General features: G+C 45.8%; 1 pseudogene; it reads left to right on the forward strand.

The window, feature by feature from the left end:
* Positions 1 to 271: 271 nt before the first annotated feature.
* On the forward strand, positions 272 to 2,653 carry LOC120840814 (annotated as a pseudogene).
* The last annotated feature ends 18,320 nt before the right edge of the window (positions 2,654 to 20,973 follow it).

Here is a 20,973-nt window from a genome sequence, read left to right on the forward strand (position 1 = left end):
CAAGTACTGGTTTTGTGTAAGCTTTAGTAATTCCGTTGAAAAACAATAGCGATACCAATACAGAGAAAAACATGAAATACGTTACAGGATACACAATTTCTTTAGGGCACTCATAAAACAACCAGTTGATGAGTCATTGAGAAATAAATGAGAGTCTCAAGTCAAAAAGTTTTGTGGAGGTCAGAGTGAGACACTTCACTTCACCTGACAACGACGGTGGTGACGTTGTGGCAACGACGTGGTGACGTGGCGTTGTGGCAACGATGTGGTGATGTCTTCCATGGTCGGTGCAGCCGCCGCTGGGAGTCGTCCGGGACAACGGAACATCGTCTTCACGATACGGCCCGGTTGTCCCGTGCAGCTACGCCCAGTCGTTTCTGTTTGCGTCGACGGCTCCCAGGAAGACAACCCCCAGTCAGCCGTCGTCCTCGTTGTTCCAGCAACCACTTCTTCTTTTTTTTCTGTTGCCTCGTGCTTCTTTTCTTTCCAAATCCCGTCGTCTTCTTCTTTCTTGCACCTCGTTGAAATGTCCGATCACAGTTCACCACAGAGTCTTTTTCACGGGCGGTGGTGCGTGTCCATTGTTTCCGCCACCGAGGAGAGGCCGTCCAGTGTTCCCGTTGACTCGACGAGAAAGCACAGCCATGGCCGCGGACCGTGAGCTCGTACGGACCCTAGCGTCACAACGGCGCTTCGCATCGGTGACCGCGATGCCGGACTTGACGGCGTCCATTCCCGCCTTCTCTGACCCCTCGCCGGCAGCGAGCGCCAAAAGGAAGTGCGCGGGACTGGGAGGCGCATATCAAAACAGTGGCGCTGCAGCGCGGTCCGGGTGGAGCGATGGAATGAAGGGCCATACGCACATTTGCGTTTGAACGCGTTTGAGTGCGTTGCGGAGTCCTTGCGGCCAGGCGCGGTCGCTTGCAGAGCGACGCGCGCCTTCCCGCAACGCTCGGTAGCGCGACGCAAGCGAGTAGAGACTCGCTCAACTTTCCGAAGCGTTGCGGTGCGTTCGAGTGCGTTCGACCAATCAGAAACCGAAAGAGGAGAGGGGATGACGTGTTCGCTCGCCCCACCCGGCCGACTCGGCGAGACGTATCCGGTTCGCGGGTCGCAGTGCTTGCTTTTTCGGTTTGGGGAGCGGTGGGGACTGTATTTTCCAAGGCTGCGATGGTTCAAGCTTGACAGAACGTTGGGGAAGCCGGCGAGATTGTCCCAAGATCGAACACCGACGCTGTCGCTGTGCGCCGCCATGTTGCCTTGGATTTCGCTTACTATTGGTGAGCCACTAGCGACGATAGCGCGTTCTTATTGGCTCTTGACTGCGGTTGACTGCGTGTCAACGCAACTGTGCGTACAAACTTGGAGCAAGCGGTCTTCGCAACGCAACGCGTCCGCTTGCTGCTACGGAACGCACCGCGCTCAAACGCGAATGTGCGTATGGGCCTTAACGCTCGCTGTTGCGTCAACCAAGGTGAGCGGGACGGCTTGAGTGGCATTTAATGACCGGGAAGCAACTGGAAACTTGGTCTAAATGGGCAGAACTACAGATGGTGTTCCCCGATGACGATGATTCGCACTCTACGAGATGATGCTCCGGCGGACACAGACCGGGTGAATCCGTCACTGATTATTTTTTTGGCAAGAGCTTCTTCTGTTCGAAGTGTGACGTGAAGGAAATGAGTTTACAATGGCGCAGCTTATAATTGCGGAACTTCGGAACATGAACCACGCTGTGATGCTGCGGCTTCAACAGCGACGTTATCTTTTGCAGAAACTTGCTGATGTGCTTTCTTCAAATCACTCGTTGCAGAAGAAGCAGTCCACAAGAAAAAAAGACACTGTGGAGGACAAGCTTCTCAAAAAGCTTTGCGAGGAGCTGAAAGGACACAGGGTATGTATAAAAACATTTTTGTTAGAAAATGTTAGGTTGATGGAGATCATATCAGTATTCATATAATGTTGCCATTTTGGTGCTTGGTTAATATATTTTAATCAATGTCATCATTGATTTTTCAAGTGTACTTATCAATTATTTATTCATGCAAACTGCAAGCTGTTCAGACCACTGAAGTAATTGGAGACTGTAGATATACCGGTTCAGTAACCTATGCACTGTGACGGCAGATGACATATGATGTTATTTTCCTCAGCATTAGAAAAAAGTTGGTGGACAACGGAAATGCAACTTTGCGGGTTTTTCAGAGGTCACTTCTGGGAAGCAGTAGCTTAGGACTTCCAATGTTATACTTTGTTGTACAACTCTGATAATCTATCATTACTGCTTATATTTGCTGTTTATAGCTCAGTGCATCTTCTGGGGACCCTGAGGACGTTGCAGCACAAGCTCGAGGGCCTGTCTTCGCTGTACCTGCACTGACCACTGCTGAAGAGGCCTCTGCTAGGTCCAAGGAGGCCCAGATAAAGGAGGGCAAGACCTGGGCCAACAATGTCGAGACCAGGGCCAGCGAGCCTCAGACCGGGGCCGAAGCCAGGGCTAATAAGGTCAAAGCAAGGGCTAACGAGGCCGAAGCCAGGGCCACCGAGGCTGAAGCCGGGATGGAGCAGGTTGAGACCAGGGCGGACCTGACTGGGGGACGCTGAGGCTAGTGCGGCCGAGGCCAGAGCACAAGAGGTCGAGGCTGTAACGTAGCGTCCTCCGCACCCGGATGTCAGGTGAAACAGTATAACCTATTTCTCCAGGCCTAACTACTCTATGTCGCAAATTCGCAACATAAAAGATTCTTTGCTTAGAAGTTCATTTGCACCAAAAATAACTTCAGTGATCGATTACGTATACACATTTACAGGTACGTCCCCTGGGCGCCGCCATCTTCCTAGCTGAAGAGCGCGTGAGCTGCGGCATAACCAAATTACGATGCCTTGAGACGGCGTTGTAGTCAGATTATGGCACGGCCCACAGTGCACTTAAGTACCCCCGGCAAGCAAGATGGCGGCGCCCATAGGCCGTGCTTACAAACATGCATACAAAGCAAAAAAATAAAGTTTAAAACATTTTTTTTTATCTACACTTTGCTTTAATTTCCTGCGTTAAATGATCAACATGCTTCTTCGTATCCCGAAATGAGTAGTACTGCTGGTACCATTCTTTGTGATTCCGTAAGTTTTTTTAGTTAAACTGAATGCTGATACAGGAAAAACTTTTTCAAAATCAGGGTAGGCAATATCTGTGATGATAAAGCACTAAATTGTGATGCGAGAGCTGACCCTGCTTTGGTTTGGAGTTTTACTGTCTCTATGTTTACGCACAGCGTCAATTTTCATGCCTCAATTCGCTGTTCCGCTTACAGAAATAGCATGTGCATTGCTCTTAAATTTGCAGCTGTACATAGGTGAAATGAGGCCACTCATAGTATGATATAGAGTGGCAGCAGCAGTCTGTCTCGATTTGGGAGCTGTTTGCGAAGCGGCGTGTTGACAGTGAGTGCCCGTGTCGAAAGCAGTGAAATATGCACAAAAATATTGAATGTGCACTAGAAGAAAAACTTTGAAAATAAAAGTGAGTCACTGAACTGAGCTTAGTAAAGTCAAGGAGTGAGATTTGAGGGGTATTGGGGTGCGAAGCAATCAGAAGGGAGAGCAATATTTTTAGTGCAAGTTAAAGGGCTCGGATAATTCCACGAATGGTTTCTTTATGGTAAGTATACACATGTCCAGCATGGGATTTCAGGCATGGATTTCACAGCTTCATGCTTTCCCACCATTCATATTAAAAGCTTGAAGTCTAGGAGCAGGTTTGGTACAGTGTCTGCTTTAATCGTGCGCACTTTCAATTTTCCTAATGTTAAACCAGGTGTCACATGTGTGTAACTTCAAAGGGCCTGTGATGTCATTGTTGACTGTTGTTAACCAGTAATTTTCTCATAATTTGATGCTTCCTACCGGCATGTGTTGCGGCTATGGAGACTCGTGGAGTGGCAGGCCCTGTGGTTCAAGAGGACTCAAGTAACATTGATATGTTGCTAGAATGTTCCGAATGTTGTGGGAGTGTTGGGCTATTTTGCGCAACAGTCCCCAGTATGTTTAGACAAACATGCAGCGTTACGCTACTGTTTCGAACGCCATGCTGATTGGGGAACTATGTATTAAAAGTCGGAAAAGGCTGAAGGTACAACGTTTGCTAGGCGGCATAATTTAAATGTTGCGCAACTGCAGCGCACGATATGTTTCTTATGCAACGTGGTATTACTGTAGTACAGACGCAAACATCCCAAAGTTGTGTAGTGAACTGTATCCAATCTGTTTTTGACGCAATATTGATTGGCACGATAAAGGCGCAGCGTTAGGCTACTGTTTTGAATTCCACGCTGCCTAGGAAACCGTGTGCTAAAAGTCGGAAAAAGGCTGAAGGTACAACGTTTGCTAGACGACATAATTTAAATGTGTCGCAACTGCAGCGCACGACATGTTTCTTATGCAACGCGGTATTACTGTAGTACTGACGTGAAAATCGCAACGTTGTGTTGTGAACTGTTTTCAATCTGTTTCTAAAACAATATTGATCAGCACGACAAAGACACAGCGTTAGGCTACTGTTTCGAATTCCATGCTGCCTAGGAAACCGTGCGCTAAAAGTCGGAAAAATGTTGAAGGCACAACGTTTGCTAGACGGCATAATCTAAATGTTGCGGAACTGCAGCGCACGACATGTTTCTTATGTAACGTGGTATTACTGTAGTACAGACAGAAACATCGCAACGATGTGTAGTGAACTGTCTCCCATTTGTTTCTGATGCAACTTTTATTGACACGACAGAGACAGCTTAAATCCGCTCATTCACACCGGCGTTCGAAACGCGAATGCCTAGCAGATCCTCCCGTTTTCTCCATCGAATCGCGAGCAATTGCACTGAATCTTTAAAGGGATACTGAACCAAAGAATTTAGTGCCCATAATAAGTGGCGCACGTTCTTTCCACCAGCCAGCAGCCGCCGGTGTGCGCGAGCACACGCAACAAAAATGGCGTCACAGACCTCCATTCGCGGTTGAGATGACAGTGAAATGCATGGGCTTCGGACTAAAGGAGAATAAAGATAGGCTTTTCATCTCTACAAGTGAAAGCTACGTTCTCGTTAAACCAATTCATCGCTTACTTTTTACACCAGGCACCACTGTGTAGATGAAAAACTTGTCTCTATTCTCCTTTGGTCCGAAGCCCATACATTTCACTGTCCTCTCAACCACGAATGGAGGTCTTTGACGTCATTTTTGTTGCTTGTGCTAGCGCACACCGGCGGCTGCTGGCTCGTGGAAAGAACGTGCGCCACTTATTATGGACACTAAATTCTTTGGCTCAGTATCCTTTTAAAAGGATACTGAATCGAAACTTAAAATATACACGAAACACCTAGAGATAAGTCAAATGGAATCAGATAAACCAGTAATTGATAATCGCATAGTCATATTTCAAGCAGATGGCTGTATTTCTCGTTCTGAATGCCTGGATTTCGGCGAGCGCTTCAAAATCAGCCGTCGAAGAGCGCGATGCACCTCGGGAGATCCGGCGCGGTCTTGACGTCATCATGCCTCGGAGGGCAAAGCATACCGTAGTTACGAGTCTTGCCACTTGGTGGCGTCAGCGTGTTACAATCTCGCATAGTCGAAGTACCCGAGGGCTGTAGTAGCATATTGCAGAGCCGGCAGAGCGGCTGGAGCGGCTTCGAGTGAATGGTCGCCGACCAACGCCGCTACATCACCAGGCCATGATGGCCGAGAAGCGATTCTTTCTAGAGTCGTATTTGTACGACCCGTCTGCCTTGTCTTCGTCGTCCGCAACAGGTAACAGAGCTTACTTACAAAACGATCTTACAGCAAAACCTTAGAAAAGTTCCGTATTCACGAAGCGAAATTATCGCAAGTTTTTCGCACGCTACACTGTAAAAAAAAATCCCGTCAAATTACGGAAATTGCCAGTTAATTTTTGATGCCGGTACAATTTCCGTTGTCTTGCATAACGGTCACAGCATTACGTAGGTATTACGTGCATGACAGTAATGAGGCCCTACGGTTTTTGCCCGTAACTTGACCCGTAGAAGCATGGCAGAAAACCGTAACTCTCATGTACGTGATCCACAGATACGGGAATTGTTCCGGCATCGAAAATTAGCTGGCGTGTTGTCCGTAACTTGCGACGGCAAAAAACCGTAACAGTTAATAACTGAGCTTCACGTGATGTGCAACGACTGAAATTGTTCCGGCATCGAAAATTAGCTGGTGTGTTGTCCGTAACTTGCAGCGGCAAAAAACCGTAATTCTCAATCACCGAGCTGTACGTGATGTGCGAAAACAGGAATCGTTCCTGCATACAAAATTAGCAGGTGTGTTGTCCACACCTTGCAGCGTCGGCCACAGCCTGTTAAACTGCTAGCTGCAGTGACTTAACAAAATGGATGTCTAAGTGAACAATATAGCATTTTACTGCTTATTTATTGTTCACTGAGATATCGGTTTTGTTAAATCACTGCAGCTAACATTTTAACAGTCTCTGGCCATTGCTGCAATGTGCGGACAACACGCCAGCTAATTTTCAATGTCGGAACGATTCCCGTCGTCACTCATGATGTGCAGCTCAGTGATTGAGAGTTACAGCTTTCTGCCGCTGCAAGTTACAGACAACACGTAAACAAATTTTTGACGCGGGAACAATTCAAATTAAATATCTAATGGCCAGGGAATGTCTGCGGGTCCAAGTTCTTTAAGGGGTTAATGCCAGCTGCGCATCCCAGAGATTAACAGCTGCTTAAACACTGTGTTAGAAATTTCGAGGAAGTGCACACAAGATACAGTATTAAGTAAAACATGTTCATACCTTTATTCTTAAGAAATAATTAGTGGGCCATGTCCACCTTTCCTGTGAAAGGCAATCTCTAATTTTCTGAGCAATCAAGTCCATAGGAAGAATTACAAAACCTGGAAAACAAAACAAAAAATGTGGAATATGGTTAGGTCATGAACAAAATGTGATGACAGAATAAACCTCCCAATTTTCACAAACAATGAGTTACATGTAAGGGCATTGAAGGAGCCTCAGCTGAACTCTGGCGGGCACTAAACAGTGAAACCAACTTGTGACTTGTGGTATGAAACCATTTTAACAAGGGAAGTTAGAAAAATTCCTTTGAAGACAGAATTTCCGCATTCAATAAGTTACTTCAAGTTTGTTGTCACGAGCTAATTTCAGAAGTTACTGCCAGCTGTGCCTCCCAGACATAATTAAACACCGTGTTAGTGGGGTTGTGCGAGTATTCGGAATTTCGAACTGTAGTTTCAAATAATACACTATTCTATATTCGCTTTGAGAAGAACTGTGCTGTTCGTGTTTTTCGAAGTGTTGGTTGCGTGCGGCGGGCTAGTCTCGTTGAGTGCGCTTCTTACCGAGCACCGTTGCACTGCGGAGAAGCAATACCTGCGGAAGCGAGCTCAGCGGGTGTTGCTTCTCCGCAGTGCAACGGTGCTCAATAAGAAGCGCACTCAACAGGATAACCCACTAGGATAAACACTTGGGAAAATAGAAATATCGCAATTGCATGGTTGGAAGAAAAGCATACATTGAACGCGGGGTGGTGCACGTGTGCCGGCTGTATTTGAAAATAAGTGGAAACTTTGTGAATGTGCATATCTACTTTGTAGTAAAAGTTTTAAAATTAAACTGACTGTTATGCAAGAGTATACTATGTTAGGCAGAGATGCCCTTACAACCTGCGTTCCTCATGCGCGATCCATTCTTTTAGAGCACAGCTCTTAGGCGCCCGTTTCCGGCTTGAGCGGCGTCGCCGTAATCGCGCTTTGCATTATGGGAAGTTTCCCATAATGACGTCACGAAGGTTACCCTCGTGAGGGTTACGAGGGTTAGGGTCACGAAGGTTATCCTCACGAGGGTCACAAGCGTTACCCTCACAAGGGTTGCGAGAATTAGTTACCCTCGAAAGGGTTACCCTCACGAGGGTCACAAGGGTTACTCTCACGAGGATCACCCTCACAAGGGTCATGAGGGTTATGAGAGTTACCCTCACGAGGGTCACCCCCCTGAAGTCCCGTGACCTGCCCCCACGAGGTCGCACAACCTCAGGGGGTCACCTATCCCTCAGTACCCTTCCATCCTCCTCCTCAAGAGCTGCGCTCTTATCCGGTGTTACAGGGAGTCGTAAACGGCTTTCATTTTTTAACTCAAATTAACGAAAGATTATTTTATATAGCAAGATTTGTAAATTCACTCAATTGGACATTTCTATAGGATTCATTTTATGTCAAATCCATCGTTTACTTGCCATTCCAAGACATCAGAACTTCTGAAGTCACAGTTCATAAATATAGATAGATTAAACTTCGCGTATAAATAAACAAGTGGAACAATGTTCACAAGTTTAGCTGGGTTTTCGTCTAAGGATTATGCAGTGATAGTAAAAAGCATGGAAAAACTATTCGATATTCAAATTGAAAATATTCGGCCAATACCTCTATTCGCTTCTAACTCAAAATCATCTATTCGCACAAGAATACGTGTTAGTAAGCAATTTCGAGGAAGTGCACGTAAGATGCAGTATGAAGTGAAACATGTTCATACCTTTATTCTTGAGAAATAGTTAGTGGGCCACGTCCAGCTTTCATTTGGAAGGCAATCTAACTTCCAGAGCAATCAAGTCCACATGGAGAACTACAGAACCTGGAAAACAAAAACAAAAAATGTGGAATGTGTTAGGTTATGAACAGAATGTGATGACATAATAAACCTCCCAATTTCAGCAAACTACGAGTTACATCTAAGCGCATTGCAGGAGCCTCATCTTAACTATGGCGAGCACTACAGTGAAACCAACTTGTAACTTATGATCCGAAACCATTTCAACAAGGGAGGTTAGAAAAATTCCTTTGAAGACAGAATTTGCACATCCAATAAAATACCTCAAGTTTGTTGTCACGAGTTAATTTCAGAAGTTACTGCCAACTGTGCCTTCCAGAGATAATTAAACACCGTGTTAGTAAGAAATTTCAAGCAAGTGCACATAGGATGCCGTACAAAGTAAAACATGTTCATACGTCTATTCTTAAAATAATTAGTGGGCTTGCTTTCCAGCTTTCACATGGAAAGCAATCTCTAACTTCCTGAACAATCAAGCTCATAGGGAGAACTACAGAACCTGGAAAACAAAACAAAAAATGTGGTATGTGATTAGGTTCTGAACAGAATGTGATGACAGAACGAACCTCCCATTTCCTGCTAACTACGAGTTACACATAAGCAGAGCTTGAAGTCTCCCTTAGGTTGAGGGGGGTCCCTATAGGAAGGGAGGAGGGCGGGAGGGGGGGTTCTGACGAAATGTATTAGATGCACATAAAATAACACCCACTGCTGACTCTGTCCCCACCGTACCTGCAACCCTCGAATTGCTAATCCCCAAATGTCACATTCCTGAAAACAAGCTATTTTATTGCAAGATATGATTTTGATTTCACAAATGCTGGGGCTGTGGAGGAGGGTCCCAGACCATCCGTTAAAATCAGTGGGGGACCCCCTGAGACGACCCAGACTTTAAGCGCTGCACATAAGTGCAGTGCAGGAACCTCAGCTTAATTCTGGCGAACGTTAGACAGTGAAACCAACTTATGACTTATGCTACGAAACCATTTTAGCAAGGGAAGTTTGAAAAATGCCTTCGAAGATAAAGTTGCCGCATTCACGGAGTTTCTTCAAGCCTGCTGTCGTAAGTTAATTTCAGATGTTACTGCCAAGTGCACGTCCCAGAGATAAACAGGTGCTTGAAAACCATGTTAGTAAGAAATTTCGAGGAAGTGCACACAAGATGCAGCAGGAAGTAAAACATGTGCATACCTTCATTCTTGAAAATTAATTCATGGGTCATGTCCAGCTTTCATGGGGAAGGCAATCTTCATAACTTCCAGAGCAATCAAGTCCATATGAACAACTACAGAACCTGGAAAAAAAATGTGGAATGTGGTTAGGGTCTGAATAGAATGCGATGACAAACTAAACCTCCCGATATTCAAGCTATGAGTTAAGGCCCGTTCACACTCTTGCAACCGAGTACGACTGAGAGAGACGAGGCCGGTTTTTAAGCCTCTTACGATCCCTTAGGACCATCTCCGCTGCAGCGGAGCTGGTCCTAAGAAGTCGCAAGAGGCTTAAAAACCGGTCTGGTCTCTCTCGGTCTAACTCGGTCGCAACAGTGTGAACGGTGCTTTACACGTAAGTGCACTGCAGGTGCCAGTGTGATTTAAGAAAGTGCACCTCCCAGAGATAAACAGGTGCTTGAACACCGTGTTAGTAAAAAATTTCGAGGAAGTGCACACAAGATGCAGCAGGGAATAAAACACGTGCATACCTTTATTCCTGAGAATTAATTCGTGGGTCACGTCCAGCCTTCCTGTGGAAGGCAATCATCATAACTTCCAGAGCAATCAAGTCCATATAAACAACTACAGAACCTGAAAAAAAAATGCGGGATGCGGTTAGGTTCTGAATAGAATGCGATGACAAACTAAACCTCCCGATATCTGCAAACTATGAGTTACACGTAAGTGCACTGCAGGTGCCAGTGTGATTTAAGAAAGCTGTAAACCCCAAATGAAACTACTTGAAAGGGGCGTCGACACAGAAATTAGGCAAGTTAGAGTATTTGTTACATGACAGAACGATAGCTTATTGCATATACACTAAACAATTCAGAATATTTAAAACTCCAATAATTACAAAATTATTTTTTTTAATGTTCATCATGTTTATCTGGGGACCAGGATACCTTGACACAACTCCTACTGTGGCGACGGCAGCTCGTCGATAAACCACGTGACTCTGATTAAGACGTTAAACAATCTCTCTTTCGTTGTTCTCTACCCGCGTTCGCCACGCCACGCCTGTCCGTTACTCAGGCTCTGTACCTAAGTGACGTTGAATTAGAAGGAGCAAGCTGTGCCAGATATTCCAACTTCCCAAAAATTGGGAGGGAAAAGGTGGACAAAGGAGCTTAGTTGAGGCGAGGGACGCCTGGGCGCCCTCTGATCCATACCTGAAAGTGCATACAAGAGATCTACGAATGGCACCGCCCCGCAGCTTGGGACTGACTAGAGACACTAAAGGGACAAGGCAGATGTCGTAACCAAGGCCTGGCTCGCTGAGTAGGTGGACCCAAGGGTCCCGCAACTAATTAGAATTTTTTGTGTGAAACTAATGCATTTTTTGATAAACTAATTTGGCAGCTTTATTGTAACATGTAATGGGCTTCGGTGACATACTTAGATTTCATTTTTTCCATTCCTGAAAAATCTAGAACCATTTGAATTCTAAAATAATACCTACAGCTGTTCTTTTGTTTTACACATACACGTAAACAATTGTTTGTGTGTACGTGAAATTAATGCTTAACCTATTTAGAATGTTGTTATTGCCACTACAAATTCTTGTTCCCCCCCAATGCATTCCACGAGAATGCCCTTAAGGTAATGAACTCGAACTTGAGCTGAAGTAACTCCCATGAAACATAGCGTGGACTTTTATGGTACTCCAACAACCAAAACAGAGCCCAAGTGATCCTACTCGTCAATATAATTAGGATAAAAATGCATGGCGACTAAAATTGTAGACTGGCTTGTTGATACGTCCCAAAGGAAACATAAAAAACAGGTACGGATAGAAGTGACTCGGCAAACAAAAGGATCTCTCAGTGGAGGTTGCTACCAGGAATTACAGATAAAACAAAACATAGAAGATAACTGAAATCATATGGCACCACCTACCCCCATTGATATCAGTTTGTGTATTGAACAGAGAAGAGGAGCAAAAAAAAAAAAACGTTGCAAGAGGAGACACCTCCAGGTGCATTGTATGGTGGGAACAATATGTGATCCACTTTTGCGTAGCCTATGCAGGTCAAGCAAAGCCCTATATCAAAGACAGCCCTCGGTGTCGTGTGAACATTTGGCAGTACAGTTACCAGATGCGGTTGCATGACCAAGTTCAATAAGATGAGATAACTGCAGGCTATCAGGATAGAATCGCAAGGATATGTGGAAGCTGGTGAAATTTTGGCTCGTGACAACCACAACTGCTTCCTCATCCGGTCCATCCCTTAGTTAAAAAAGGAACTTATCACCTTCAACCAATAAACAAAAGCAAGCACCCTCAGCATTCAGATAAGGTAGGTGGCACAGGGTGATTCCTTGTTGTGTAGTATGTACCATAGAAATAAACCAGAGATGCAAATGGTTAACTGTGAGCTTAGAAATAATGTGTCACTTGTCTTTTTTTCTTTTTTTTTGGGAATCAAATTATTTACAATCTTTCTTATCTGTGCCACTTATATATAATTGAAAATGGAGGGAACCAGATTTGTGAACATATGAAGAAAAACTATTTTCCTTGTACCGAATGACACTCCAAGTACACCTCTTATAGCTACCACAGAATACCATGCATCCGCCCATTCCACATTAAGCGCCGATATCCAAATTCTTAAGATCCGAGAAAATATGCATAGTACATTTATACGTAAAATTGATGACCAGGCAAGCGCCCATTCTCCATTTTTTCGCGATTATCTCTAAATTTTGAATGGGCGCTTGCCTGGTAATTTACAGTAATACAGTAGCCTACAATTGAAATAAAGTAGTGTTGTATCCTGCATGCCAAAAGATACACAAAGGCTTGCCCAGTGTGATACAGATGGACGCTGCGGGAAGCTCTTTGAGTTGCACATTGGAGATGCGTGTTACATTCTAAAAGTAAACAATGAAGCCACCCCCCCCCCCCCCCCGGTTCAACTTCAAACCATATAATTATCTGAGCATGTTTCAAAGGCAAGAAAGCACAAGTGGCTAATTTTTCCATGCATTAACAGACAAAATGTAATCATCAGTGGTGAAGCTTACAAAAGAACTGCTTATAGCAGCTTCTGCAGCAAAAACATGGCTTTTGTAGCACATATTTCATTTCATTTATTTCACACTGCAAACTTAAGGACATGACGTCCCGAAACCAAGACCACACGCAACGAGAACAGCACAACCAAGCACCGGGGCAGGATACCACTAGCAGACAATAGTTGCTTGAACGACGGCAAGTTGAAGTATTCAAATAACGAACCTGCAGCAAAAAGATGTCCGAGCGTTCCTTCATGGCTGTGGTAGCGTGCCTCGAATGACTGGCGTGGGATAGCGGCTTCTGTAGAGGCATCGTAGCTGAAGACCAGTGCTGGCAGGCTCCTAATGCTCCCAACTTGAAATACACCAAGATGGGTCCCAGGAACCACTGTTTTCCCGTGGTCGGCTCGAGAACAATCAATTTCGTGGCGTCCTGTGGTTCGTCCAGCATATGGGCCCCGTCACTGCTGGCGATGCTCAGAAGTATAATCTGCAGCAAAAAGATGCGTGAGCGCTTCATCACGGCTGTGGTAGCGTGTCCCCCACATCAGAGCTTTTGGAGCAGGCGATTCCGGTTTATCACATTGTAAAAAGCGATGCAAGTACTATAGAAATTCCCGCAGTTCCTCACAGTGTCATAAAAACTATTATAATTGCAATTATGATACACAATTATTCACAGGGGATAGAAAGCAAAAACACAGAACTTTGGCAATGACCTCATTGCCTTTAAAGCTTGATGCAATAACTAAATCAGTCCCATCTTCGACAACTGCAAAGCAACAAAAATATTTAAGCATAGCGAATAAACCACACGTCACAACAAGCATTTTTCCCTAAAATGAAATTAATGGGAGGAAGATTCATACGAGTGTTCCTCAAGTAATCGGTGCCACCGAAACAATGATTGACTCCGCTCTTCCTCCCACGCAAGGCATCAATAATCGTTCCAGCCAAGGAGAAGCTACTACAAAAGGGAAACTAAGGGTTGGACACTCTTCTCGGAAAGTGGCCACTTTTTGCTTGAGCATATATTTTAATAGTTGCTTTTACGTAGGCAAATATAAGCGAGTAACTTGGGGTTCCTCAATTTCATGAAAGAAAAAAATTGTTTTCGTCTATGGAAGCTCACCGTTGGACGGAAGTGGTTTGTGTACCTTAGTCCTATTTATTATCGAACGGTAATACATCATATCTACTGAAAGTATTTAATGAATCATAGCGGCCGAAGCAGGTGGCATGTCGTCATCTGCTTCTAGCCAGCATCTAATTAAGAGCCTCAAGTAAAAGTGTGTTCAACTGTTAGATCAAGGCATGTGTTCATGGGCACCATTAAATTGCAAAATTTTGCTGTTGGTTACAGGAATACGGGTAGTTTTTCAACGTAAATCCGGTTAAAAACAGATGCTTGAAGATTTTATTTGAAGAATAAAATAACACTTTTCTATAGACACCATTTTTGTTCCAATAGTTTAAGCCTTTTTTACACGCAGAAAACTGTATAATCCGCCATCTTTAACGCTGCCATTTAATTGCAAACACACTCCATGGTTTAAGTTGAATGCACTCTTACTTGAGGCTCTCTAGCATCTTATGACGTCAGTGGTGCCACCCGTGGTGCCACCCGTGGTACCACCGACGTCATGCACGCACGACCGTCGTTCGCGCGGTAGGCCTACCTCACTGATCTCTAATATAGGGGCCTGGAAGGCGCTTAGCCTAGCTCGGAGTCGGGCACGAGTGAAGCCATCGGAAGTTTGATGCTTGTCCCAGAAATCAAGTGTTTGCTGGGTTTTATAATGGATTCAGTTAATGTTTTGGTTCATGCTTTCTTGCATTTTTACGTGGGTTTTAATAATCCTTTTTAGGAATCAATCTCGAGAATGAGGCACTTGAAATTGGGGAGTGTACACTTAATCAACTAGAATCTCGAAATTCTCAGACATGAAATGGCTTCCAAGAAGACATCTCGGGCCTGCATGAACGCGACAAGCAGGCTCTATTGTTATAACAAAAGCAAATCAAGCGCCTTGGACACTGTTTCGACCACCGCTCGTAAGAGTGGGAAAGCCTGTCAAGCGCTCACTTCCGGGACAAGCTGCTTACTTCCGGTGGCTTTATACCTGTTCGCTCAATGCGCCATCCAGCAATCTAGTGGAGATTATTGGCCCACCTCAAAACAAACTGCCATAGACAAGAACTTTTTTTACACATAAACTCACTGATCTCTATGACAATTGTTCAATCGCGCATCCCCGCTCAGCGAGTGCGGCCACCAGACAGCAATGTTGCACGTCGAAAAATTGTGTTTTTGGAGCGTTGCCGAGGCTGGCCGCAGCGTGCTGAAGACACGTTTTCTACTTGTTCGTCGTCATTCGCCAGAAACGTTTTTTTAAAACCCTGCGTAAGCCGGATACTTGCTAATGAGAACATGTGTGAGTTTTTACGGAAGCGCAGTGCCGAGAGAAAAAAAGCACAACTCGTCGAAAGCAAGTTTCGACGGTCTTGCGGCATGATCAAAGCTTCCTTGGCATGCCGAAGCACTGAGTCTCTGTGCCTTCGCACGCTAGATTTGTGAACATATGAAGAAAAACTATTTTCCTTGTACCGAACGACACTCCAAGCACAACTCTTAGGAACCGTAGAATACCATGCATCCGCCCATTCCACATGAAGTGCCGATATCCAAATTTCTAAGATCTGAGAAAATATGCACAGTACATTTATATGTAAATTTGATGACCAGGCAAGCGCCCATTCCCCCATTTTTTTCGCGATTATCTCTAAATTATGAGTGGGCGCTTGCCTGGTATTTTACGGTAATGCAGTAGCCTACAATTGAAATAAAGTAGTGTTGTATCCTGCATGCCAAAAGATGCACAAAGGCTTGCCTAGTGTGATGCAGATGGACGCTGCGAGAAGCTCGTTGAGTTGAACATTGGAGATGCGTGTTACATTCTAAAAGTAAACAATGAAGCCCCCGCACCCCCCCCCCCCCCCCAGTTCAACTTCAAACCATATAATTATCTGAGCATGTCTCAAAGGCAAGAAAGCACAAGTGGCTAATGTTTCCATGCATTAACAGACAAAATGGAATCATCAGTGGTGAAGCTTACAAAAGAACTGCTTGTAACAGCTTCTGCAGCAAAAACATGGCTTTTGTAGCACATATTTCATTTATTTATTTCACACTGCAAACTTAAGGACATGACGTCCCAAAACCAAGACCACACGCAACGAAAACAGCACAACCAAGCACCGGGGCAGGATACCACTAGCAGACAATAGTTGCTTGAACGACGGCAAGTTGAAGTATTCAAATAACGAACCTGCAGCAAAAAGATGTCCGAGCGTTCCTTCATAGCTGTGGTAGCGTGCCTCGAACGACTGGCGTTGGATAGCGGCTTCTGTAGAGGCATCTTAGCTGAAGACCAGTGCTGGCAGGCTCTTAATACTCCCAACTTGAAATCCACCAAGATGGGTCCCAGGAACCACTGTTTTCCCGTGGTTGGCTCGAGAACAATCAATTTCGTGGCGTCCTGTAGTTCGTCCAGCATATGGGCCCCGTCACTGCTGGCGATGCTCAGAAGTATAATCTGCAGCAAAAAGATGCGTGAATGCTTCATCACGGCTGTGATAGCGTGTCCCCCACATCAGAGCTTTTGGAGCAGAAATTACGGTTTATCACATTGTAAAAAGCGATGCAAGAACTATAGGAATTCCCGCAGTTCCTCACAGTGTCATAAAAACTATCATAACTGCAATTATGACACACAATTATTCACAGCAAAAAGAATGCTGTTGGAAATGGGGATAGAAAGCAAAAACACAGAACTTTGGCAATGACCTCATTGCCTTTAAAGCTTGATGCAATAACTAAATCAGTCCCACCTTCGACAACTGCAAAGCAACAAAACTATTTAAACATAGCGAATAAACCACACGTCAGAACAAGCATTTTTCCCTAAAATGAAAATAATGGGAAAAAGATTCATTCATACGAGTGTTTCTCAAGTAATCGGTGCCACCGAAACAATGATTGACACCGCTCTTCCCCCACGCAAGGTATCAATAATCGTTCCAGCCAAGGAGAAGCTACTACAAAAGGGAAACTAAGGGTTGGACACACTTCTCGGAAAGTGGCCACTTTTTGCTTGAGCATATATTTTAATAGTCGCTTTTACGTAGGCAAATATAAGCGAGTAACATGTGTGAATTTTTACGGAAGCGCAGCGCCGCAAGAGAAAGGCACAACTCGTCGAAAGCAAGTTTCGACGGTCTTGCGGCATGATCAAAGCTTCCTTGGCATGCCGAAGCGCTGAGTCTCTGTGTCTTCGCACGCTAGGATACCGATCAAGAATTGGTGCCGCGAAAATGTTTTGAAGGTGTGTCGTGCACAGATGTCTTTGCATCTTATATCGGCTAAAGAGTTCTGGAGCATCCAGATGTTCAGGCGAGTTGCTATCAATAAAGGGGGGAAAGCAATCTGTACAGTTGCTCTTATGCACTATTAACCATGGCTGTGTTCCAAATCTACTCTAATAGACCACATAGCAGCACAAATAGAGCAACGCTGTAGAGCAAGGAGGGTTTTCGAAGGCAAAAGTACAAGACGGCGAGAATGGAGATCTTTGAAGCGCGGTCCATATGGTCGTGTGCAGTCTGTTGACCAATCACAATTAGGCGAGCCGTGCTCAAACGTCAAGTGAAATTAAGTAGGTTGATAATGAGACACCGCTGATCACTGATGAGGAGCTGTTGTGCGCGGTATTCTCTGAACCGTCTAGCAAAAAAAAAAAAAAGAAGTACTTTCCCCCCCTCTTCCGTCGCCACTTAGTTACAAATACAGTCGTCAGAGTAAAGTAAACCGCTGCTCCAGAGGCACATACGGCTACAGGCACATTTCACTCGCAAAACACATTCACACGGTGTCGATTCTTGACCGGGATCCAAGCGTGCGAAGGCATAGAGACGCAGCGCTTCGGGGTGCAAGGAAGCTTTGAACATGCCGCGAGACCGGCGAAACTTGCTTTCGACGAGTTGTGCCTTTTTTCTGCCGCACTGCGCTTCCGTAAACATTGTCACGTGTTTTCATCCGCAAGTCTCACGTCTTACATAGTTTTAAAGAACTTCTTCGGTGAATGACGACGAACGAGTAGAAACCGTGTCTTCAGCAGGCTGTCACCAGCCTCCGCAACGCTCCAAAAGCGCGCTTTCTCAACATGCAAGATTGCCGTCCGGTGGCCGCACTCGGGCTGCAGCGATCAAGCGGGGGTACGCGATCCAGCAATTGTCCTAAACATCAGTGTATAAACTAGAGAAAACACGACATGCTCTTAAATGCAGTACGCGACAGCGCTCATTATGATTATTCAATCAGCGCGCTTCAGTCTTTCATGTTAAAATCTGATTTCTCCGGTTCTTACCGCGCCCGAAAGCGAAAGGGTGACGGCGCCCGAATGCAAAAGGTACGAACAGAAGGAGTTCGGGAGAGCCCACTCAGCCCAGAGCAAACCAAACAGTCATGGCGATGAGCCCTGCGCCTGCACACGTCCATCGAGTCGAGTCTGATGCGTGGATAGGTTTCCCTCGCGCAACTGAGTCGGGAAGCTAAAGCAAAAAATATGGCGCGTTTTCTGACTCAGCCCGCGCCATTGCGTTAAGTAACGCGTCTTTGACTCCTTCTGCACTTCGGTTATCTCGCAAAGCGCATGCGAAAATGAGCTGGCTTACCTTCTTAGTCCGGTTGAATGGTGAAAGATGATCCCGGCGACGACGAAGAGTGTTGCCGCCCTTCCCGCCCGTGGTGGTTCACGCGCGAGCGAGCATACAGACCGGGAAGTAAACATCACGTGATGGACGGCGCTCCTTGCTCGGTTGTCGTCGTCCGCGAGCTGAGTGCGGCGGCCTTTGGGTGGGTCTCCCTCCGCCGCTCGAAAGAGATTTTAGCATTGGCACGAATGGCACGTAACATGAGACATCTGCCAACAAGAAAACTATCTCTAGAGCAAACGTGGCGTGTGTTATGTGTTTTTACTTCAAAGAAAAGGGAACGCAGACCTGAACTAAGAAATATGTGAAGCCGTACATTTACGGACTCGAGCCGTCATGTCGCCTCTACGGCGTTTTGTCCGTGCGCGCCTCTCACGGCGCTTTCCAGTTTTGAAAAAGGCTGTTAACTTACGGTTTTTTTTTACAGTGTACGATAAGATCCTACGACCACGCCTACGACAGCTACAAAGCTTTACGCACTTTTTAGGATCAAATTGACATCGCCGGCAACATCGCTCGCTTACGTCGTCGCGACGACCAACGCATGCATTTCTATGTGCTCTCTGTGCGCGTCCCAACGAGAGAAAAGAAGAAAAAAAAAAGTAATTGAAACTGAACGCCGCGGCGGAGACAAACGCTAGAACCACGGATACCTGAAAAAGCTACAACGACAAGAACCCACCGACCAAGCGACCACCGAAGACGCTATAGGTCGAAGTGTTTAGAGCATAATCCGGAGTTGTCATTTGGACAACAGTTTGAACGGTCTTCGTGCACTTGCGGGGTCGCCCTATAATAATCGCCGCCCGATCGGTCTGTGCTTCGCTCGTCTCCCAGGAAGTGACACAACACAACGAGAAGGCAGCGAATGGGTTTACTGTACTTCCCGGTTGCCCGTCTTCGAGAGCCGGCAGTCCGGACCCGCCGACCCTAGTTTTCACCTGTCGTTCATAGCTCGCAGTCGCACTCCGTGTTGACGCCTGCGGATCGTCCTTCCCACGCACTGCGTACGCTAGCTTTTCCGGGCTATCACAGCCAGAGTTTCGCTGCGCAACCACTCCTGGACCGTCATGGCCGAGGCCGACAAGGCCAGGCTCGCCGTTTCCGCCGGTCCTGATCCGAAGTTCGCTGGTGGAATGCTCCGGGGACCGACATGAGCCAGACCAGCCAGAACGGCTCTATCGTTCCTGCCCGGGTCCAGCCTCGTGCAGCAGGCTTTTCCTCTTTCCTCGCCGGCTGCTCCGCTCGCGCCTCACTCGACCGTCCTCTTCTCCCGACACCCCCACGACACTAGAAGAAAATGTGGGCAATTAGAACCAAACTCTGCGTGCTAGAGAACAGTGCACAAGCCTGGGGTAAAAAAGGCGACAGGGAACAAAGTGTGCGTGTGACAAGGATTTTTACGCTTGGCACGAGTTTTTCCTAGAAAAAAAAAATTGCATCCTGTTTTCTTCACGCCGTCACATTTGTTACCAGACTCAGCATTAAATTTGGTAGCCGAAACAAAGAAAAATTTGCTCCACGAAAATCCACTATTTGAAAACTCCCATGCTTAAAAGGTTTTGGTTGCGACCGCGCGTGCCGAACGGCGCGCGCGGTTTCAACCAAATGCACGCCTACAACTACGAGTGCCGGAACAGGTCGAAGGGCATCTCGCTTGAAAACCTGATCGCCTGATTCTCGATGTCAAAGCGAAGCAACAATCGGCCCAATTTTTTCTACTGTATTTCTTTAAATGGCTGTCTGAGAGACTCGTAAAACAACTTGTATAAATACGTTATTTTGCAAAAGGAGTCTGTCAGACCACTTTCCAAGCCTGCACATCTATTTTCGTTTACTTCAACAATTAATGTAAAATTCGCTTACTTGATGCATCGCACTCCAGTAATCCATTTTGTCGCCGTGTCGCTTCCCAAGATCTTAAAGAGAAGTGGTAAAATCTGACGCTTGGGTAATTTTCGTGACTCTGGCAGTCTTTCACGCAGCAGTAGTGGCGTTTATTTTGGGGGGAAACTCTAGTCTTAGGGAAGATGTCACAGGAACAAGGAATGGTCATAGAGACGTGAAGTTGAGACTTATTTTTATGAAAACAAAAAACACTTCGAGAAAGGCTCACGCCGATCCAAAACGCCACGTTCACACGTGGTTTCTAAATGTGCCCGCCCGCACTCCTCGCGACCCGGGCCGTCCTCGACTACCCAATTTGTTTTATTTTTCAGTCGCTAAATGGCGCAACGTGTAGTGCCAAGCTGCATTGCTGGTTGCCTCTGGGCACACTTAGCAAACTATGGAAGCTACGACTCAGTG

Source organism: Ixodes scapularis, unplaced genomic scaffold, assembly GCF_016920785.2.
Source record: "Ixodes scapularis isolate PalLabHiFi unplaced genomic scaffold, ASM1692078v2 PGA_scaffold4__175_contigs__length_147842914, whole genome shotgun sequence".
NCBI classification, from domain to species: Eukaryota; Metazoa; Arthropoda; class Arachnida; order Ixodida; family Ixodidae; genus Ixodes; species Ixodes scapularis.